The sequence below is a fragment of the Argiope bruennichi genome, chromosome 4 (assembly GCF_947563725.1).
Source record: "Argiope bruennichi chromosome 4, qqArgBrue1.1, whole genome shotgun sequence".
NCBI classification, from domain to species: domain Eukaryota; kingdom Metazoa; phylum Arthropoda; class Arachnida; order Araneae; family Araneidae; genus Argiope; species Argiope bruennichi.
Window position 1 is genome coordinate 94581900 of NC_079154.1, and position 25305 is coordinate 94607204.

Sequence of the window (25305 nt, forward strand, 5' to 3'; positions counted from 1 at the left end):
AAAATTGATAATAATATTAATAATAATTTATAAATAAAGAACTTATATAATAACAAAATATAAGTCCTTTAATAACTTCAAATATTTTAGTATTTAACATACATAAAGTGTTCTTAATTAAAAATTTCAACCATTTTTAAGATATGTCATATAATTTATGAATAATTTCTGAATTTAAAATAGTAAATATTAATAAAAACCATAAAAACAGAAATCAGTATTAGGAACTATCTTCATTTATCATTAATAATAAATTATGATGAATTAAATCGGTCTTTAATTTCTTTTTTATTTTAACCGAAAAGTTACATCTAATTGAATTATTATATCTTCGACGTCAAGTATTTAATTACATATCCGAATCTGGAATCAATTAAATGCAGAAAATGAATTCAATAATTAAATGTAAATCTCAGAGTCTTTGGTATTATGGAAACTCTGTCTTCCCAATCTGTATAATTGAATGTTTCGTCGTATCCTAAGTATGATTTGACTTCTTAACATTGACCTTCGATTTTTCTGATTTCCTGTTAAAGATAATATAAAAGTTCCAGTTTCAAATTTCAAAGAATAATGTCTCCTTTTTTCATTTCTTGTACGTTAAATAATGCAAATTAAAGTATTATTTTGATTTGATTTTTATATTATTTTGCTTATATATTAACTATATTATGTCTATATTAAATATGTCTAATTAAATCATTTTCAAAAGTGTAATGATTTAATAATTTGTTTTCAAAACACAGTTGAGATTTTCTTATGTAAGTTTAAATTTGAAATTAAATTTTCTATTATTTTGAAAATTTAGATAATTACATAACTGGACTTTTTTTTTTAAGTAACAGCAGTGTTTTATTAAAATACAAAGAAATATAATGCATAAAAAGATGCAAAAAAAAATTAATAATAATTAATATGAGTAATTAAACTTTTAATTTGTGCTCTTTCACATAGACAATGGTTATCATTTTCTTAAAGCAACAATAACTAAATAAGGTGAATATAAAAATTTCAAAACGAGAAATTTGAAATTATATTAACTATCAAAAGAATTATTCAAACCAAAATGAGATAAGATACATTTTTAACATAAATATAAATTTTTTTTAAGTAGATAAAAATTGTCTCACATAAAATACATAATTATATTAATTAAGTAAATTAAAAAGCATAATTGGAAAGTTAATATGATAAAATTTTGTATCTGTTACGAATGCAAATCTCTTGAAAAGTGCAACATTTGGTGCTACTTAGTGTAATAATAGAAAACCCAAATCTATGCACATATACCTATCTACATAATTCTGTTTCTATTCAATTTATTTAAAACAATTTAATTATACTTTTCAGGAATTTCAAATTGTGTTCATAATAATAAATTAATAAGATTGTATTTTTCAATGTCATATATAAAGAATGATTTAACACTCTCAAAAAAGAACTGTATCAAATTAATAAATGCATCCATAATATATGAATTCAATTTTCTCACAGATTCAATTCAAAATTTCACATTTTATTATGAAATTTGTCAAATGTGTATACGAAAAATGTTCTCAACAGACTTAATAGCAGTATACAACAGCTCATTCCATGGGTATTCCAGATAACAGCTAATGAAGCAAAAATTTAAAAAACAACAACGATATCTTGTAAAAATCTTCGAAATTAAATACTTTCCTTATCATTGGGAGGGCTTCCTTCCACTGTTTCCTATAGTAAGGTCTCGGCTTCGGAAACTAAGGGTTTCAGGTTCCAGACTCGCTTCCACCGAAGAACAGTCGTGTAAGTGGATATGGTGCACATTAAATCCGTCGGGGCTAAACGTCCTCCAGCTGATGTTGTGCGGACGTTTGGAGAAAGGTTGTCAGCTCAGGTGTCATCCTCGTCATCTGCCCGCGGTTCAGAATTACGAGGTCCGTCCCAAAATAGCCCTAGTGTTGCTTTAAAACACTATTATACACTAATATAACTTACCACATTGAAGTCCCTACAAATACCAGAGAATTAGGATAATAAGATTTTGATATCCTAAAGTTTTTATTATTTTTTTCATGAACGTCACCAAAACAGGGAGCATTGATTCGTATCCATTATGAGCTACTGTAAATTTCTCTTTCCTATATTAAGACTAAAATGACAGTTAAACAGTATCATTTGTTCATCACATAATAACACAAACAACATAGACACTTTTAAAAATCATTTCTAACTAATTCAACATTTGCCTTTTTTAAATGCTTTGCTATGATGGTAAATGATGATGGTACTATGATGATAAATTAAATTTAAATAAATTTGGTTTACTTTTTTTTTTAATTTCCCAAAAAGCTATTCTAAAAAAATGATATCTACAGTAAAAAAGATCACCTTGAACATTTAGTTTGATTATTATTACTTCGTAATAATAAATTAGTTGCTAGATTTTAATAAGTTGTTTCCTTTATTATCAAAATATTGATTAAAAATCAAAAATTAAAGAAAATTTAAATTCAGGAATGCAAGCTTTATATTATATAAATGATTAAAAATGCTATTTTTAAAATTTAGATATTAATGCAGCATTTTGTTTAAAAGAGTAATCGTCTTTTAAAATTCGTAATAATTGGAACCCTAATTTTGTATAAAAGGATAAAAGTAACAAAAAATCTTTAAAATCCAGCAGATTCTTCTATGCAGAGAGCTTTAGCACCTTTCAAGAAAATGTAATGATCCTAGATATATTTCTCAACCGAAAAAACAAACGATACCTCTCTTGAGTGTTTACTCGATTTTAATTTTGCTGTGAACCTTAAAGTAATTAACATGTGTTTCAATTCTCACTCGTTCTTAAACTGAATATTATTAACTGCGTTAACATTTTAAAAACTTATGTTTGAGTAACAAAGTTAAAAGTATCATCTAAAGAAAATAAGAATCAAAGCTTATTAAAATTTATATTCGAAAAATATATTAAATTATTCATAATTGATGACAGCATAAAAGCAACAACACAATGAGAAAAAGAGCAGCATCTTAAGTGGTTATAAGTAAAGTTACACTTTTAAACATCTGTAAAACAAGAATCGCTGTCCAGAATGACCTGATATTTCATCTGAATATACGTGAAGCAATGCGAATTTTATTAGAGAAACAAAAAATCCAATCGTATACCGATAGATGAAAGTATACTTGTCACAAGGCGCTACTCAAAAGACGTGATCTATCGCTGTGCCAATCTTTGATCGAAACCCAGCCTCAGTAACAAGGTGGTGGCATGACGGATAGTAAATAAGTACTAAAATATCTGTCGACAAAAAAAAATCATCGTAAGAGCAAAACTGAAATCGGTTTTTAATTGTCCCTGTTCCAAAAGCCTTAGAAAAAGCAAAAACTGATGAAACTATGAAGAAAAGGATGTCGGTGAAGACTTTCTTAAAGAATGATCATAATGTTGTCCACCGTTTCCTCGTACAAACTGAAAGTGAAAAACAGCATGTTCCACAACAAATCGGAGTATTTCAGTGATAATATTGAAAATGTGTCACGTAATGCGTGTTTTCAATTCACCCAAGTTCACAATCGGACATCCGTACACATCATCTTTAGAATAACGCCACAAACAGAAATTGAAAGAGTTCAGAGAGTTCAGGTCCGATGAACGTGACAACCAAGCTATTGGAAAATGATACCTGATAATTCTGTCGTTTCCAAAATGCAGATTCTACAGCTTATTTACGGGTATTGCAAAGTGGGGAGGAGCTCCAGCTTCCATAAAAATTGTACAATCTACACATCCTCGCTGTTACAGTGCTGGTGTGAGCAAGTTATGAGAAATATATTCTAATGACTGCACAGGTTAGAAGGCCTGAAGGATGATGAATACTATCAACGAAAAATGTCGCCTTAAACACCCCTCACATAGCGATATTTTGAGAATGAAGAAGAAATTGTTGTATTTGGAATGGATTCTCTCTTGCTCATATACTGCAGTTCTTAGCATTGATAGGGTCTTGGAGAGGGAAATGAGTTTCAATTGTCCCCAAAATGTTCGTCGGTGACCTGGCCTAGAGGTAGCGAGTTTTCCTCGTGATCTGGCTGTCCCGGGTTCGAGTCCTGGTACGATCATAGTTCTATCAGTGAGTTGTTTGAAAGAGCCCCACGCCTGCAAGTGAATGTGTGTGTCATCTTCATAAGAGATAGCAGTCAGACTTCTGCCCTCGGGTGCTCAAGGGCCTTAGCCTCAGAAGCTACTGCACACTTGGTTTAAATCGAGAACTTGTTCTATAAGTAACAGTAGCAACAAAATGTTCTGTGGTCATGCATTGACCACTTCTATTCAAGCAAGAAATTGCCGTATAGATCAGCAGAAAGCAATCCCTGTATATGGGTAATTTTAAATGAATAATATTACACGATGTTCCGTAAAAACTTATGTGATGATAGGCATATCTAAAGTTCAGTAAATTCCCCGCTTACTGGATATTCTCACAGCTTTACGCTTCCTACAATGCTATATCTACAATCTCCATTGACGACGAAGCGATTGGTTCCCTTCTTCTACCACATTTCACGTCAAACGTTACCTCTGAAACAACTTTTAAGCTTCAGAATCCAGATAAATAACATTGTTTGGGTCAAAATTTAATAATAATAATGAAAAACATAAACCCAGTTAACAAATTTATATTTATAAATTTTTTGGTACAATATTTTTTTATTTTTACATTTTCCTGACAGGAATCTCTCTATTTTTTGCAATCCAATTTTGTATGTGTTTTTTTCAGTCTGCCCAAAATAATTTACGAGCAATATATTATATTACTACATCAATTATATTATCATGATATGATATTATTTACAGCAATTACAGTAAGTTTTTATAGGAATAAAGCATTTAGCATCATCAAAATATCAATTCCACCAAAACCAGAGAAATTATCTCTTTTTTAAAAAATGATCACTATTGGAAATCCTTTTTCTCAGAACAGGTCTTTAAATTAAAGATTTCTGAAAAGATGATTTTATTCAAACGATTTTTTAATAAATAGTATTTTTTTATAATTTTATTTTATTATAGATTAAAGGCGAATGAATCTTGACATATCGAAGAAATTCTGAATATGACACAATATAAAACATTTTTTGAAATAGAACAATTGGTATGGAATCAGCGGGTTGAAAAAATAATTTACTCATAAAAACGATCTGGTAAAGTCAAAGCCATTGCAAGAGATCATATAAATCAAATTCACTGAGTTTTAAAAGCTTTATACAAGAGGTGTTCAAATGAAAAGGTACGAAACGTCGTAACAACGTGATCGTTAATATACTTAATTATGCCGCTATGGGAAAACGTAGCGAGATCGGAGTCTCCGGCGTAGATCAGAGCATGCGCGGTCGCTCACATACGCATAAGAGAACAGAGGTTCTTATAAAGAGTGTCATCCAATTGACGCTACTTGTTGAATTCCTCGAGCACAGAAGAATCTTTAATTCCATTGTGTACTGTGAGACACTCCGAAGACTACGCAGGTCCATCAAGAACAAAAGACCGGGGTTGTGCGGAGAGTGTGGTTCTGCTCCACGATAACGCGCGTCCATACGTCGCCATGGTCACACACACGGAACTGGCCAAGTTTAAATGGGAGCAGATAGACCATCCGCCCTTGTCACCTTGCGATTTGTCACCTTGCGGACATGTCACCTTGCGATTTGCAGGTGTTTGGATCCCTGTAAAAACATCTGAAAAGGAAGCGTTTTAACTCGGAGGGCGAGCTCAAGGACGCTATGAAGGACTGGGTTTCGTCACGGCTACAGGAATTCCGAGAATCCTTAGCTCGTTAATCAATGGGATCTTTGTACTCAGGCCTATGGTGTATACTTTGGAAAATGTCTTCATTTATACCCACAATGTCATTTCGTACCTTTTCATCTGAACACCCCTTGTATTATCCATTATTTCACATCTAAGAAATTTAATTTTTCGATTCACTCTAATTGGCCTTTTGTTAAATAAAGCACAGTTTCATGATTTTTTGTTGTTACGAGTACAGGAAAATTTTAGGTGATAAGTTCTTTTTTAAACTAATTAAATCAGTTTTCTAATGAGATTATTGTTCTTTCGTTAGTGAATATTTGATTATTTTTTTGCATAAGAGTAACACAGAAATGAATTCAATATTTGAATATAAACTTCTGGTGTTTCTTGTAAATTCAACTTGAAATTGTTCAATTTAAATTAATTAGGAAGCCATTGCCTTAATAATGAGTTTAGTTGAATCCTAAAGCATTTCATCTATCGAAAACCTTGTTTTAAACTTGTAAGATTAAGAGATGAAAATTAATATAATAACGTTATTTTCTCTAGAAGAAAAGCCTTCGTTTGTTTAAAGAATGCCTAATTTTTTTATTCAAAATATTTTCAAAGGTATATATTGTAATAAAACAAAGAATTTAAACATATTTAGCTTGTAAAAGAAATCAGCTCTCTTTAAAATATCTGATTTTTTACTTAAACTACAAATTTAAAAGTTTTCTTCTGCTTTCAGTTAGATACATCAAGGTTTCCTCATATAAGGACCTTTAAATGATATAGCTATAAAGAAAGAAGATAGCTAAATCCACGAATTGTACATTCTTATAATCAATATAATCAAAATATAATTTTTTGTATATTATTCTTTTTAAAAAATTCTATAAAATCGTAATTATGTATATTAAAAGAGAAAAACAACAGTATTATTTTTCTATTAACTTGCTTATCTTAAAAAATATCCACTTATGTAACCAAATTTGGAGCATTTTTTATATAAAAATTCATTAAAGAGTTTTTTTTATTGCATACTGGACCTCATCTCTCAAATACTATTTAAAAGGGAAAGCTGAGAAAGGTCAATCCTCTTAATATTTAAACAAAAACTCAAAATTTCAATTATTAGCGCTTTTAGACAATAAAATGTAATCTTTTTAAGCCATTGTTTAATTTGACTCTGTTTATTTCAACTCTTTTTTGTATAACTTGAGATCGGCGCTAAAATAAAATTAATATTTCTAAAGCAATATTTTTAAAAGGCATAAAAAATTGTTAAAAATCTGGTGGACTTCAATCTCGTTGGAAAACATCAAAATAATTAATTTTGCATGCGATTAAAATGTCACTCGCTTTTCAAATAATGTTTAATTAACTACATTAATTCTTTAAGCCTACTGCTTGACTATCGAATCTTAAGAAATGCGAACTCCAAGAGTATTAAAAAATTATTTCAGCAGAAACTTACAAATTTAATCTTACATGATGACAACATAAAAATTCTAAGGATAATGAGAAAAATTATCCCTCAATTACTAAAATGCTTCGCCATTTAGAGAATTATTTGAAGCTTTCATTGTTGTTGTAACAATGGAAGAAAAAAATAAAATAAATCATTTGCTTCGCTAAAACCTTCGGGTATTTTTAATTGATTGAAAAGAAATTAAAAAGTGAATGTTTTGAACAATTTTTTTAATTTATTTTTGTAGACAAATTCACTAAATATTACTTTTATTGTTATTAAGCTCTCGTTTATTAATTAAAAAATGACGGAGTATTTTCAATTAAAAGGTCATACCAAGCTAAAAATGGTTATTTTATTCATTTTAAGCATAGACGTACTTATCCGCTTTCTAACGAAAAATTCAAATAAAATAATAAACTGTTTTATCAGCTAATATATCATTCTGTATTCAAATGGCTTCTTTGTGTTGCTTCTTTTTTAATTCTGTTTTTGTTTCAGGTTGAAAAAAAATTATCTTTAAAACAGTGAAGTCCTTTTCTATCGCCAAAATTTATTTAAATCAATTAATTTGGATTCGAATAAAGTTATTATAATTAGAAATACATGAACTGTGGTAAATGAATTTTTAGTAGTTTTATTGTCGTTGAACAAAGGATTCTATTCTTGTCTTTTACATCTTAGTTTTATTCAATTATTTTTTAAAAGATTGAATAGATTCCTTTTCTAATAAATATATTTTTTAGATACATAGCGTAAAAAATGATGTTTTACGAAGAACTGTTCAAATGTACAATAAAATTCTTATTTGCTTATTTCTATCGCTTTAAATTGTTCTTTTTAAAATGTCATACTTCATTTAAATGATATGACATAATTGAAACAATTCTAAGATGTAATATTTTTTTCAGATAGATATTTAGGATATTCTTTATATCACTTAACATTTAGATGATATTTGAGATAGATGAATGAGATAGATTATTTAAATGAAGAATGACATTTTAAAATGTAACATTCTAAATCGACAGAAATAAGCAAATTGAGATATTCTTTTTAACAATGAAGACATGGAAATTAATTTTCTGCAAAATAAGGCTTATTTCTAATAAGCTGATTTTTATATGCGTAATTATCGCCAATAGTAAGCAACGGGGGTGCTGGATTTATTGGTGGTTAAAATTTCCAATTAAACATTTTATATAATTTGGTCTTAATGGAATTTTCAGAAAAATATTTTTAGACTTTAAATTATTATTATATATTTTATACTATTTTAGAATCTTTACACTATTCGGTTTATTGTATTATGCATTTCCTTAAATTTCTATTCTCTGAATTTCTATTTAAATTTCCCTTAAAATATGATATTTAATTTGAAATGGAAATGACTAAACTTCAACTAATGCAAAAACATTTTGCTGAAACTAAACATGTATTTTTTTAAAAATATGGACGAAGAAATCGCTCAGCGTTGAAATTTTATATGTTCTAAAGAATATCTCGTTTTATAATTTATGCTATATTTCAAAGGATTATTTAATGAAATAACCGATTATTTATAAGAGCGAGATCATAAAAATAGTTGCATAATAATTATTGGTGGGTTTTTTTTGACAAATCTGTAAAAATAATGTTTTTGAACTTAAAGCCATTCTGTCACAAGCAATCTCCTAGATTAAATCAGTTAAATAGACCGGGAGAAACTACTTGCTTCAAAACACAAACATACCTGTTTTTGTATTTTATTCGCAGTTGCATTTTATTAGCAGTAATTTAACATGATATGGAATTGTCCCTACCTCAAATTTTAGTTTAAAATACAAATTTTTAAAATCTTAAAGATGTGTAAGTCGTTATGGCAAGGAAAAGGAATGCTTTCTAGAAAATAACAAATGGTATGCACTGACCATTGATTAATAATTCCAGGGTTCCATTTATGAATTTGAAATCAACGATTCACCATCAAACAATCAACAGAGAATGAAAAGTAATTCACAAAAAAGAAGAAACGTAAAGGCAATCAAAATATTTTGTTCTGTATATTAAATTTTACGAGTTATTAAGCCTTTATGTGGCTAATATGAAAAAATAATGGGCTGAGGATTTGAAAAAAAAAACCCGTAAAGAAAGAGAGTGCCATACGAGTGATCAGACAGTAGCAACAGAACATTTTGCTCCGTGAATTTATCAAATCATTCTAAAAAAAAAAACACGGACGATTCTAGAATATCAAGCAGCTAGCTGGTCGCTCATCATGGTAAATCTGTAACTTTAGAAAATGAATATTTAGGTATTTCAAAGAAGTTGCAGACATATGAGTAGTTTCAAAGGAACATTTAGGCCCATCTCACATCACGTGTGAATTTTTCGAAAAGGAGATCGGCTGTTCCACCGATATGACAAATCTCTGAACCCACACAACGATTATGTATTTTTTATGGCCCAACAAAATTTGAAGTAACGGCCCTCATATTTTAAACATCATATCATAATCAAGGAAAACTATCATTAGGAAATTTTCAGGATACAATAATACTTTTAACGACCTACTGAGAATGCAAGCAACTTTTTTTTTATCATTTTAAATGAAATAATTAATTTTTATATAACTATTGTTCTTCTATCGTTTGGTATTTAATTATTTGTACACATTTGGAATCCAGCTGAAATTGAAAGCAAAAAGAAATAAACTCAAATATTTAGAATTTTCTAAAAATTATGGAAGAGTTTTCCTTTTACAATGAAGTTGGATAAAAATGTGTTATTTTAAAAAAATTAAACCGTAAATATCGATTTCTTTTTTTACTTTAGAACCATGCTATTTGAAACAAAACTGCTAGGCAGTAATAAAATTATAAAATTTTCTTTGGAAGTAAAATATTTTTTTCTTGGAGAATTACTATTCTTACGTTTCCATTTTTATTATTTTCTGTATAACAGCTGTCATGGAAGACAAATAATTAAGAATTTTTTAATTAAACGTCAGTCTATACAATTGTGCGTGAGATCTCAAAATAAAATAAAATTTGGATTTCTTATAAATTTTTTCTATGATAATATTAATTGCCAATTCTTTAAAAAATAAAATAGAAATTAAAATAATTTACTAAGAAATATTTTAAAAATACTGAGGAATCTTCACATTTGATTTTTATTGAACTCCATTTGCATTTCCTATGACAAATGAATATTTATCAAAATTACAAACATGGCGATAAAATGTAATTTTTATGGGATATTTGCAAACGATTTCACTAAACAATTTTAATTTTTTTAAGATGCAAAATTCTTTTAATTCCATAAATTCATAAAATACCTACTTTTGATCTATTCATCTATTTTGTATCTTTTCTAACCTGTTGCTTTTATTTCAATCGAGCATTAAATTACAAAATAGTATAATACCTCGAAAATGTACGTTTCTTTATAGAATCAGTTTAAAAAAGTTTATATGTATGTTTCTTTTCAAATAAGAAAAGATGAATGACTTTGTTATAAAAACTGTTTTAGACTTCAAAACAATTTATTCATGACACTTTTGAAACGATTTATCTTAAGCAGTTCTGAAGTATAAAAAGAATTGGATAACGTAAAATTTAAAGAAAGCATGTAATATTTGAAAACAACTATTTCTATAACGATTAATCACTTTAGACGTAAACTTTCATTATTTTTTATTTAAAGTTTTTAAAAATGCTTTTTATCCTTTTAGAGGAATTTCAAAATTATTTTACTTTTGAGTTTTATTAATATCAAATTTAAATTAGACAAATTTATAAGGTTTGACAATGTTTTTAAGGAATGAATTTTATATTCTCCAAAATATTTTTCGTGAAATTCTAAATAGCTACTTATAATGAACATATTTATAAAATGTCAATATATATAATGTAGATTTTCGTGGACTTGAATAAAAATGGAATTACAGCTCAAGAATTGTTATAATGAAAATATAAAAATATATTGACAAACGACACCAGTTTTTAAAAAGATGCTATAATAAATAGCAAAGTTACAAAGGTATCTCATATTTGTGGATGACTGTACTAGATGCCATTAGATTCTTTTTCTTTAACGTAGAAGAAAAAGATTCATTTTGAAGCAAATTCCGACAAAGCAATAAAATTTTGGACACGGTAAACACAGCTTTGTTAATAGAAAATCTATTTTTTTCGCTCGCACAACAAACTGCCTTAAAAATATTTAGTTTTTGAAAATATTGATGACTTATAATGTTAAATGTTCACTCACGCTCTTAGTAAATTATTACATAATGGATTCATGGCTACAAAAATCAAAATTTTCAATTTGGGAAAAAAGTGATACTTGAAGAATTTTTTTGACTATTTTTCTTAAAATCAGCATCAAAATTTAAATCAGAATCAGTTACTGGTTTCTAAATATTTTTAGTTGTAGTTTTCCGTATTATTTATGTAATAGTTATTAATCCTATAAATACATTTTTTATTTCATAAAGCAATTTGGTTTCTTCTTATTTTCATATATAATATAATATTACGAATTATCTTCCTTTTAAATTTCTAGAAATTTTGAATAAATATGTTAAGCGACAAATAAATCAGCGAAAATGGTAAACACATCATTTTAAGTATTTATCATGATATTTCCAAATTGCATAATCCTTACATTAAAAAAATTACTATACAGAATTATTTTCGGTCTTGTTATTTAATTGCATTTCTTCAAAACTTTTGAACAAATCCCAGAAAAACAAAATCCTTGTAAAACCGAAAAAATATATTTATTCATTCATCATTCATTACAAAGTACGTGTTTAGATTGTATTTCAATACTTCTTAGAATATCACAGCTTTCTTAAGAGAATTACTTTTACTCAATTCCATATGGAATATAATAAGAAATCGCATCTTTCCTTCATGAATAAATTTACTTATTTTATTGTGTCTGATTATTTTCTGTTTTCATTTATTTCAAAGTATATAATTTGCAGAATAATAAAGAATGAAAAATATTCCAGTTCTTTGTTAATCTTGAAAGTAATTCTGAGAAGTTGGGAGCATATTCTTTTACTATTCCGAAACGTAGTTTATTGATTTATCATTGCTGTAAGAAATTTATAATTATTTACATTTTTGGAACACTGAATACTTAGAATAAGAGTTATATATGTATATTTATATATATATATTACATGTACTCTTTATTGAAAGGCTGCCTGAATTACAGTAATATAATAACTATTGTTATTATTAGTATTAGTTTACTTTTAACGTCATAATAATAGGATAAAGAAGTTTGAAAAGTGGCATTGATTTATATTCTGAGGAAGAATACCAAAACAAAAAAACAGTTACAATTGTGTTGATTCAAAGAATACTAGTGAATGATTTCTTACTTTATGCAAATGTTTTTTTACCTTTTGTGACAAAATAATAAAAAAGTAATCAATATAGATACAGAAATCAGTAAAATTTTGAAATTCCCTAAATTAAAAAACTAAATTCACTAATCTCTATGTTTGGTATATAAATTGTTGATCAATATGCTAAATCTAAAGGTTCAGGGTTGAAGATTTTACCAAAAATTTGTTTTATAAGAAATGTGCAATTATTTTTCTATTATTGGAATATTTCCCCACATTTTCGCCTATCAAGAGAGATAGTATTTCACATTAAATTCTAGTTCTAATGATATGTGGCAATTTTAACATATTTGATTTTAAATATATCTCTTTTTAGTTTTTCAGTTATGAAATTATTCTATATTTTGATTATTATTATTATAAGATATTTATATGTTTATTTTTTATTTAAATGTATTTTATATTATTATTTTTGCTTCAAAATAGAAAGTAAATGCTATAATAAGAATTAACTTCGAACACGTATGCAGTATGACAATACTAATTTTGCTACTGATATCTTAAAATAAATTAGTAATTAGTAATTAAAATAATCAAAATTAGTAATTTTGCTACTGATATCTTAAAATAAAATTATAAAATAACAAAATAGAACAGCCGTTAAATGAAAATAAATCAGCAATATAAATGCATCATCAATAAGTTATGATATGAACTTAAAGGTCTTATAATTTGCCGTCCCGGTTCCTATTGCATCAATTGAAATGATTTGACACTTTCTTCAACGCAGTAACATAAATTAAACTTTTCAATAAACTTCCATCACTGTTATTTTATATAATACTTATAGTATGAAATGTAATAAGAAAATGTGTTAAATAATTGTAAAGATCTTTTTTAATTATATTTCTTTAATTTTTATATTATACACATGCTTATCATTCATATATCAGTAAAGATATGTCTAATTTTATTTATCTTGTTTCGTATATTTTATGTAATTTGTGTAAGCAAATTAGATAAAATATATTGAGTTCAAATCCATATAATATAATTAAGTTCGAAACCCATCAATGTAAGTAACCTTGTCCTCGAATTATTTGCATGCATTAAATACCCTTTCGACAATCAGATTTCCTGTTCTTAAGGCCTTCAAGTCGATATACTTACATCAATTTAGAAGATGGCACTACAAATATCAATATATGATTAAGATATTGGTATTAATATTAATAAGGCGGAAATACCTTCAGTGTTAAATGTATTTCCTGGAATGACTTCGAAATCACCATATGGGCCTTATCCTTTCTTTTTTAATATATCCTTTATCATTTATTAAGTATTTATTAACTTTTCTAACCCTTATATTATACTTATTGATGCAAAGGATGCCTTTTAGCATGATAATATTTGTAGATTGGCGCACTATCTATAAGTTGAGACATGTATGATGCGGCATGCAGGATGAAAGGATAGTTCTATATGCTCTATAGGGCAGGCAGTTGGATTTAGAGCTACCAAATTTCTCCGAAGTTACTCCTTTGATATTAAATATTATCCAAGGAAGAATGTACAAATACTTCTATTTGAGAATTTCAATTAAAAATTAATCAAGAATTTTGGGTATTTACTCTGTTGCTTTGAGGTATTTTGAGGTATACAAAAACCCTTTTTACAACACTTAAAAAAAATTCTCTTCGGTAATATCTGTTTTCTTTCCGTACAATTTTCTTTTCATGCTTTTTCGCCTATTTCTTATTCTTAGTAAAATATATTTAATTGTATATTACATAAATATTTTTTCACTGTTTTTGATGTTTGATTTATACACATGTGTGATACAGCTATAGCTTTACTGGATACATTTTACCCTTAACTGGGGACGTACGGTCTGTGAGACCGCTAGCGATGGATTTTCTGTCATCCCTATTCTATTTTTAGCTCAGGTGAGTGGATTGACCCTGTAGCTTCCTGTTTTGTGACCTTCAACACACGCGCACTTTTTCAACTGATTTCAGCAGGTGCTTTTTAAAATAATTCAGTTATTTCTTCGAGCGCGGTCTCTAAGACCGCATCTCCCTGTTAGTGTCCCAGTGATAAACAAGGCTTAGCAGATGGCGCTAAAACTTGGGCCCCGAAATATCATCCAGTTTACTTATCATATTATGAAGCAGTGCTCCAGACACTTTTAAATGAAGCAGAAAGGGATTTTAGTCATAAGAATAATTGTACAGAAGAGTTTTTCGATGAAAGCTCGCATTCAACCGATTTTGATATGTATGTTCAAACATAAGTAATTTTCCAAGTGATAATGTATTTTGAAGAATTTATAAAATATATTAGTATACCAAGATATATATATATACAGAATTTATAGGTTGATTTTTATACTAGTTCTTAACCTGTATGTTTAAAATGCTCTAGAAAACCGTGCTATGAAAGTCTCACAAGCCAATAAAAAAAAGGGCCAATTTTACCCATTGTCATTTTTTTTTTTTCATATCATTGTTGAATTTTACATTATATTGTCTTCTATATACCTTCATATACTGTCGAAATAAATATGATTTAAAAAGTAAAAAGTAATATGCTTTTTCAGGAATATTATTTATTGTAACATGTAATTTGAAAAGAAAATGTATGTTCCAGCGCATTTACTTCTTTCAATGATAATATATTTCGAAAAATTTCTAAAACATATCTATATATCAAGAAAAATATCTGCAAAATATATTGGCAATTTTTCATACTAATACCTTCATTAGAAAATTTAATTTGAGTGTAAATGAAATGCGGTCTCGTAGACCGCACTTTCCCAGTTAAGTCCTAAAATTTCACCTCTCTAGTTAAGGGTTAATGGGTACTCGTTGTCTTTATTATATAGTTGAGAGCAAATTTTAAAAGTAAATTTGAAACATACGAATAAAAACTGAAATATTGTCATGATACGATGCTTTATAGTAGAATTGTGAATATTCTTCAATTTTTTTCGGAAATTATGGGCAAAAAATGTGAAAATTAAGTATCAAGTTTAATATTTAATAAAACTGACTTGAAATTAAGATTTTTTTCAAACCACTGAACAAGATTTGAATATTTGTTGACGATGTTAGATCCATGAGTCATTCATTTGCATTTGGAATAGATTTTAAAATAAACAGAGCGTTTCTTTTGCAAATGAATTCCTTATTATAATAATCTATTTGTCATTCAGTTGATCATTAATATATTTGCTAAATAGTGTGCATTTTTGAAAAAACACAGCATTTTTTTGAATATTCCCTTAGATCGAGGGCAAATAAATTTTACCAATTCGATGTGATGCTATTGGTTACAAAATTGATATGAAAGCATTTTTCTGCTTTGTAGACATGATGTTATATTCTTAACAACACAACTTTGAATTTTTCTTTATAAGGTATAATTTATTTGTTTTCAATATTTCAGAAATTCAGAAAATTTTGACTACTTTAACCATCCATTTATTTTTTCCAAGCATTAAAAAATTTCGGATAGAAAAAAATTTCTTCCTATAATAATCTCATGTGTTGAATCAACCGCTTTATTTGTAAGGATCATTTTAGAAAAAAAATGAATTAAGAAATTTAATACATCAATAAATTTGAAATAAATGAAAGATCTAAATTTTAGATCTAATTATATTTCCAGCTTTAAAAGAGATACTTAGAGGGGGTTTCTTATAATATTTTTAAGAGCTCAATATATCTTTAATACAAAATAAATACAAAAAATTCTCTTCAAGCTATTTTTAAAATTAATTTACAATTAAAAATAAATTTCTTAAAAATATTATGAAAAAAAGAGGAATTATGCAAAACGACTCATTTTTTTTTATTTATTAAATGTTTTATAGTTTTCAATATTATATAAAGACAAATCTATATATATTATAAATAAATATTAAAAAAAAATAAGTCAAATAATTCCCAGATGCGCTGTTTCTCATCGTCTTTTTTTAATATTTCTATCATTATATTGCTCATTGGAAGGATTTTATTTTCAAATTTTCAATCAACGTTTCAATTTCGAAACGTTTTATCTAACTATTATATGACACTTTAATGTGAAATTTTGATGTATTATAAAATGTTTACTATACAAATGCATTTAAAAAAATTTATCGGCCTCAAAATTTTAATATTTTTTTTTTTAGTTTCCATTGAAGATGCATGTTTACCAACTTAATGAGATTCAAAATAACACACATATAGAAATAATCCTACATAACTTCAAGCTAGTGCATCAATAGTCAAATGGGACCGTGCCTTTTCCAAAATATAATCTTGGTAACTGGGATACCAAACATAGGAAAGGTTTCGTTATAATATTGTAGGCTTTTATTCGTTTTTAATTTTTTCGAAGCTCAAAATGAATTTTCATGTTCCCAGGCATTCCTTAAATTTAAATCTGAAAAAAGAATTGTAGGCGTAAAACGAAAGTTCAAGTTTAGCTCCTTGTACTGAATTCTACGATTAATCTTGATAGCAATTTAAATTTCCCAAATATTTTTACTTTCTCGAATTCTAAGTGCACAAAGAGAACGTATTTTATGTGTTAAAGAATCAGACCACCGATATTATCATAAATTTCTACATTTTAGTTCTCCCTTAGTTCTCCCTTCTTTTTTTGGTGGTGGTGGGGGGGGTATGTTGTTTTTATATCTGTCCATTGATCATGATACCTCGAAAAGGTGCTGAAGGTGAGCGATGAAGTTTGATATATAATCTTAAAATTTAATTTGTAGATTTCTATTAAAATTCGGACTAAAATACCGTTGAATGTATTTACAGTTTGTATGTATTCTTGGGTAGAATACCGTTTGTATGTATTCTTGGGAACACGATATGCAAGAAGCTATGCGAATGAAAATATATTACATATTTATTGTTGGAAATTTTGAAATTTTTTTAACTAAACTGGATTTTGAATCCGCAGTGCATAGTGTCTCTGTTTTTCAGTTATTCCAGCCATGATCTCAAGCGATTCGAACCCGAACTGCACGTGTTTCATACTGCAACTGACAACAATTCAGACGAAATAAAGATTTATAGAGGCTGCTTTTGTGGAAAAAGGAAAAACGCTTACAAGATCGAGGTTGTTTTGAGGTAACAAACTATATATATTAGTTAATATACTTATTGTTTTTCTTTTCTTTTCTTTTATACCCCCGGGGGGTGGAGGGGCACCTCAAAATGAGGATAAGAAGCTTTCGGCATGGTGATTGGTTCTCACCACCTTGGAGGGTATACAACAAAGGTGGGGGGCTGGCTCCTTTCATCGATGACGGGACTTACTTCCTTAGGGAAGTTTTGTACCGTGGCCTGTGATGGTCCTTAGAACTCAACCACAGTGTTGCTGTAACGGCTGTCCGGTCATTCAGTATTTTTTTCCGTGTGCTTTCGTGGCGGGTTAGAGAGTCGGTTATACGACTTAATTTACTTTCAAAGTGATCTATGTTTTATTTTATTGTTATTAAATTATTTTTAAAGGAAAAACCTGGTATCGTATTTGAGCCACATTTTCGACAGTTGATTGTGAACTAACTATGCTAAAAGTTGTCATGGACAACATTTATCATCAGAGCGATGAAAGTATATGAAAGTTTTTGATGAAATCTATCAAAGGAAGGGGCCTTCTGTTTTGCCTGTATATGTGAACTAATAACTCAACATTGCATCTAATTAGATGTTGGTTTTAGATTCATGTTGCCAAAATAATAAATATGTGTCAACTTATTGATCTATTCGATGAAACGGAACAGGTCCACGAATCATTTATAATTTTCCTCATTTATATTATGAAGCACGAAAGGTGTCATGTGTCGTCACTATACGCAGAGGTCGAGAAGAGTTGAACTTAAGCATGTAAACTGTTGGCGCTTTTTATATCATGAACTCTTCCCTTATCAAATTTCACTTCTTCTGTACATTTAGAGAATTTAGAGAAGAGAAATAAAAAAAATGTTAAAATGTCTGATTATAAGAAAAAGTCGCAGAATTAATATTCCCACTGGTTGTAAGTATAATTCATGAAACGAAAGTTAAAAATTGACTTCATTCTTACGTAATTCCTTCTTATCTCCATTTCTACTACTAATAAAGATGAAAGTATATGTGAATTTCTCTATCTAATTTTCTCTCACAACTTTCTTTTAGCAGTTTTAAAAAAGAAAAATGTTCTGTAAAAAGTTCCCATTCATTTTTGAGATTTAATATTCCTAGAACTTTAATTGTTAATTTTAAAATATTTTTCCCGAATAAAACTTTATGCATTTAGTAGATTCCAACTTGTATTGAAAAACATTTCCGCAAAGGCTTAGCACAAATGTTTTAAGCTTAGTTTATATAAAGATATTGCTTAAAAGTATTTTTTACGAATATAATCTAATTATATTGCCTTTATAAAAAAATTTGAAATTATGAAAACTCCTCTGGGAAATACTATGCACAATAGACAAAATAGATTATGTATCCAAATCAAATTTAATTATCTTACACAAATATCTAACAAACATTTAAAAAAATTTGTTCAGATATGATATGAAGAGAAAAATAATTCCTGCTTGTAACTTTATATTACTTTTTTTCCCATTCTATAAAAAAATTAAGTGTTTTAGCGCTGTATGTATTTAAATTGGATTAAAGTTGTTGGTAAAATATTGCAATTGAAAAAAGACTTTATTACAATACATTGTGTTATTTAAGAACATCATTCAATTTATAAAAATGATCTCTTAAGTGAAATTATTAATTAAAATGACGATTTTTTAATGAAAATAAATAAAAAAACGTTTCTAAAAATGTAGCGGATTTACTTTCCTGTAGAAAGCATCCAAATAATTAATTTCACTTGCGATTAAAATCCCTCTCGCTTTTCAACTAAAACTTAATTAGCTATATTAATGCTTTAAGCCTACTGTTTGACTATCAAATCTAAGAGCGTCACCTCATAATATTTAATGAAAAGGTGAACCCAAGAGTATTAAAAAGTTATTTATTCAAAAACTTATCAATTTAATCCTACTTGATGGCAACAAGAAATCCGCAAGGATAACGACAAAAAATGTCGCACAGCTATTAAAATGTCTCGCCGGTTAGAGAATTATTCCAGTTTCCACTGTTAATATAACAATAGAAAGAAAAAAAATAACATTTGCTTCGTTAAAAGCAATATCTGTTTTTTAATTTACTGAAACGAAATAAAAAAGTGTATGTTTTCTCATAATTGTTCTCTATTTTTTTTATCTCTCTAGACACATCCGATAAACATTCCTGTTATTAATATCAAACTCTCATTTATTAATTAATAAAAAGTAATTGAAAGATTTTCAATTAAAGGATTATACTTAGACAGAAATAATTATGTTAAGATTTCATATTTATTGTAATCCTTTTAAGTGCAAACATCCTCTTTGGATTTCAAATGAATAAGTCAAACAACAGAACGAACTTGTTTCTCAATTATTGTTCTTTTTTTTGTATTTGAATGTTAGATAATAAGATATCTTTTTTATCGTAAAAATCATCATTTTGTTTAACACAATATAGCACTTATTTTATTTAGTTCTTCTTAGTTTGGTCTGAAAAAAAATTATTTTTGAAATAGTTTGTTTTTGTTTTCAAAATATAACTAAATCAATTAATTTGCATTCAAATCGAGTTATCATAATGAGAAATGTCAGCCATAATCAGTGAATTTTATTTCGGTTTTGAAGTTTCTTTGTTTTTGAACAATGGATTTTATTTTTCGTATTTTCTTAACTGCATTTTTTTTTTTGAATTTCTGAATTTTTTTAATGAGTCTGTAAAAAATAATGATAGTATTGATAAGAAATAACTAAAAATAATTACATCGCATCTCCAAGATTTCTAATTTCAGCAATTTGAACTGATATAATATCATCTGGATTCTTTTTCTTCCGAAAATTAATATTTCATATTTTATTTTACTTATAATATTTGAAATATTTCAGGCATTTTAGTTTGCTTTTAAATGATAAATAACCAAAATAATTACATCACATCTCCAAAATTTCTAATTTAAGGATTCAGAACTAATATAATATCATTTGAATTTTTTTTTCGAAAATTATTGTTTTAGATAATATTTTACCTATGATAATTGAAATATTTCAGGCATCTTAGTGTGCTTTTAAATTGTAAATAATCAAAAATAATTTAATCACATCTTTAATATTCTTAACTTAACTAGTCAGAACTAATATAATATGGAAATAAATTTGATTTGAAATTCTATTATTACTACTCTAATCAGTTATATAAGTTTAAATAACAGTATTTATTATAAATAATTAAGTATGGCTTTTTTATAAGCTGAACATTATTACTTTCTTAATATATGGTGCAAAGATACAACAGCAGACGATTATAAAATAATTTACGATTTAACGTCCTTTTCTTTTCCACCCAAATTGGCAATTGAAGTGAAATTAGGGAAAGAAACGGAATTTCTCGGGAAAAAGACTGGAAATATAACTTGATTCTTAATCGTGAGCAATACACTGCAAGTCTAAGTACATGATAAAACAATTCACTTCGCTTATAATCGATTTAATCAATGAATAATGATAGTTTTGAAAGTTTATTTTCATATTTTAACATAACTTAAAAAACAAACATTAGAAAAAAGTACTAAGAAATGGACACATATTGTTCATCTTTCTTTGTAGTGCTTTAACGAGGCGCATATTTCCCACATAATTAAGGCTCATTAATGCTTATTGTAAATATCGCTCCCAATTACCTTTCTTAATAATTTAATACTAATTCAACAATACAAAACAAATTTATGGCTGTAAAATCATAGAAGAAAGAGTTTAAGTTTAGAATTAATTCGACTATTTACAATGTTCCATAAAAGAACTCATCATCAAAACAACTATTTAATGTACTTTGAAGTTTTTAATAAAAAATATACATTTACTATAAAATTTTGTTTAATATACTATGGAATGTTTGTAGGGTTTCAGCAGTATTTTGTTAAACACAGGCTGTTTTTATTTAATTGACGGTACTGACAGAGTTCTGTAGCTTGAACTATCAGCCGCAAAGCCACTAAATTTTGTACGGCGACTATTGATGACATGGGAAAAAAGAATCAGCAAAAAAAAAAAAAAATCGGAAAAATTGCCGATAGGGAAAAAGGTGCGTTTTTTATCTAAATTTTAAAAGTTTAATTGCACGATAAAATTTTAAAAATCCAAACAGATAATTGAATAACAAAGAATTAATTTTTCACAAATGCGCTTTATTCGAAATATGACTTCTATAAATGGTTACAAATTTAAAAAAAAACAAAAGAGGAGATTCTATTCGACTTCCTTTTTATTCTTTTGTTTTTATTCAGTGTAATCGTTTTCCCGGGGAAGGCTATTTTAGGCTATTTTCAATATGACTTCCATTTTCTTCGACTAAGCATTGCATTCTGTACACCGTACTCTCTACAGCTGAATGCAACATTTCAGGAGGCATGTTTATAACAGTTCGTGTTATGTTTTCCTTAGAACTGATAAATTCGAGACTCCACCAAGATAAACCTTCGATTTCAAATAGCCCCACAGAAAAAAAGTCACGTCGGATTAGATCCAGGGAGCGAGGTGACCATGCAACACGAAAACAGCGACTAATGACTCTTTCTTCTGTAAAGTGATGTCACAACAGTTGCTGTACGAATGTACCGATATGTGGTAGTGCTACACCCTGCATAAAGACAATTTTATTTAAGCATTGCCTTTGCTGAAGTTGTGGGTTAACAAACTAGTCAGCATATCATGATGTCTTTCAGCGTTTTATGGAACTGATCTGCGATCCTGCTCGGGTAATAGTCTCAAAAAGGTATGATTCGATGATAAAATCTGCTGTGCAACCACACGAAACAGTTACTTTTTAAAAATGGAGTGTGATTTCTTGAAATGCATGGGCTTGTTCAGATGCCCAAATTTTAGAATTTTGAGTGTAAACAGTATCATTCAAATAAAAGTGGACCTTATCACTCCGGAGAATTGTCCAAGGCCAAGCCCCGTCGACATCCATCCTGGCAAGAAATGTCAAAGCAAGGGTTAATCGAAGATCATAATCTGTAGGTTTTAATTCATGCAAAATGCTAATTTTATATGGATAAAATTGAAAAAAATTTCTTAAAACTTTCCATACTGTTGAAGCACTAACATCCAGTTCTCGGGCAACTCCAAGTGTGCTGCTATTACCAGCAGTGCTCGTCCATATCTTTCAAAGATTGCAGTCGCAACATCTGTGATCGTATCCTCCGATACCGGTTTCCGTCCTCTACCAGGCCGAGTTGAGAGAGAACCTATTTTTTTTTTTCAATTTTTTAATCATTGCTTTCACTACATTAATTGGTAGAGGTCATTTACGTAAATTGTTTCAACTTCTAAATTCGCGAAGAGCGGCCGCTGCATTGGATTGATTAAGATAAAGGAGCTTCACAAGTAATGCACGCTGTGTTAAAGTGAGACGCATTTTACAAATCAACTGATACGTGAAATGATTTTCAGTGCCCCGCTTCTTTTTTATAACTCAAAATACTGGCGCTGGTGTCGACTACGTAATCGGGATTTTGCATTTTGCAATTTTCCCCCGTATTTTATGCAAAATTTTAGCTGTCTTAAAGTATAAAGCGCCACATTTTCCCCCTATCGGCAACTTTTGGAACTAATTTTTTTTCACGTATTCCTTTTTCCCATGTCGTTCATAGTCCCCGTACAAAATTTGATGGCTTTGCGGCTGATAGGTCACGCTACAGAGGTCCCTGAGTACCGTCAGTTAAGAAAAAAACACCCTGTATAATTTAGCAGGAAAATTTATGAAACATTTTTCATATGAAATCATTAAATACGTCAAACAAAAACAACATTAACTCTCCTAATTAGTAAGATGTTAAAATAATTTCTACAGAAATTTCTGCATTCTGGTTAAAAATATATTTTTCTAGATTTCATAAATTTGCTTACAGAAAAATTTTTATTTTAGTGTAAGGTGTTAATTTTTTAATTTTTTTTTCCATGTTCTATTTCTAAATTGTGGAAGCTTTATTTTTACAATAGAAACAAATGTTAGCAATGTTATGTTTAAGTTATGTTAGCAATGTTAAGCAAATGTTATGTTTATTCAAGTTCTTCATTTATTAAAGTAGAAGAAACATCAAAGGCCATTCATTTAACGGAAAATATAATGAAGGATTTCAACATTTCATGCTTAAAAGAAGTATTCTTTTTACATCGAGATAGCAATAATTTTCAGCTTATTTTGTATAGAAATATTAAACAAAAATATACATAGGAAGAAAATTCGTTCATTTCATTGTGGCAAATATTCGTATAAAAGAAAATTTTAGACAATTTTTATTTAAATTTAGTGATTTTTGCTCTATATTTTTGAAAACACTTTGTTAGATTATGTATATAATTAAAATTATTAGAAGAATCAAGAAAATACGATAGATAACCACAGAGCAGATTTCGCCTATTATAATTTTATATTAAAGCTCGGGTTTCCTTAAATATGCCATTCAGTATCTCCTTAAATATGCCATACAATTCTCTATTTAGTAGAAAAAATCTTTAAAATTCTGTTTAAATATGAAATCATAGTTGGAAATAAGCACAACAAACACTATTCCTACAGTTGCAATGATAGCACCGATTTTGTAAATTTGTATTGTATTTGAAAGCTCGTGAAATTTAGAAAAGAGATTAGTGATTATTTCCTTTCCCCTCCCTCAATTCCTTTTATACATGTCTGAAATAAATTTTAATACAACCCTAGCTTCAACATCTGGATCAATTTTTCAAATTAATAACTCTGTTTGTTACAAGAAGCTTACGAATTAATGTTTCTAATATCATGGATAGCTGGTCACCAAAGGAGGCTAGTATGATATAATTATCAAAATCACTTAACTGCGCTTAGTTAGTTCTGATATGACAATGAACGAATTGAAATTTCTTAATATTGTTACTCAAATGCGTATTGAAAACAGGAATCTCATGGATTTTTTTCCAAATTGAAAACTATTTTGAATTTATTTTAATAAAATATATATATATTTTTTTGCCAATTCTTTTAAGAGCTGAATTAATGCAGCATAAGAATTATTGTGTTGCATGATATTTAGCATTTAATATTTTCTCATAGTACTCAGAAATGTCAAACATATTTTTAAAATAAAAAATATATATATTACATATATAAATCGCCTTTTCAAACAGTAAATTTCAATTCTCAAGGCCTGTTAACGCATATAAGGAGAAATTACTATTAGGAAGAAAACATTTTTGAATTTAATAAATTCTTTTAATAAATTCATTGGACATAAAAAAATCATATTCCAACAATCTATATCAAATAACCTTTCTGTGCCCTCAAGAGGAATACAAGGACTAAATTCCATAAAACTTTCAATAAGATTTCGATATTTACTTCATGGGTAAGTGAATTGAATTTCAGGTAATATTTATCCTATTTCATAAATGTGTAGTTTTGAGACAGATAATGAAAAACGAGAAAAATCAGAAACCAAAAATAACAGTTCTATATTGTTTGCATGAAGTAGATTACTGATTCATTTATTATGATCGAAATAACACTTGATATATGTATGTATTTTTTAAACAGCGGATACTTTAATAAAAAAGACATATCTATT

The 25305-nt window shown here is 27.9% G+C and overlaps 1 long non-coding RNA gene across 1 annotated transcript in view; it reads left to right on the forward strand.

Annotated features, from left to right (window-relative positions):
- LOC129966869 (uncharacterized) overlaps positions 1-25305 on the forward strand; it is a 296579-nt gene that overhangs the window by 232564 nt on the left and 38710 nt on the right. Inside the window, exon 5 of the long non-coding RNA XR_008784304.1 lies at positions 17580-17726. This is a non-coding gene — a long non-coding RNA (uncharacterized LOC129966869). The remainder of the gene's footprint in view (positions 1-17579; positions 17727-25305) is intronic.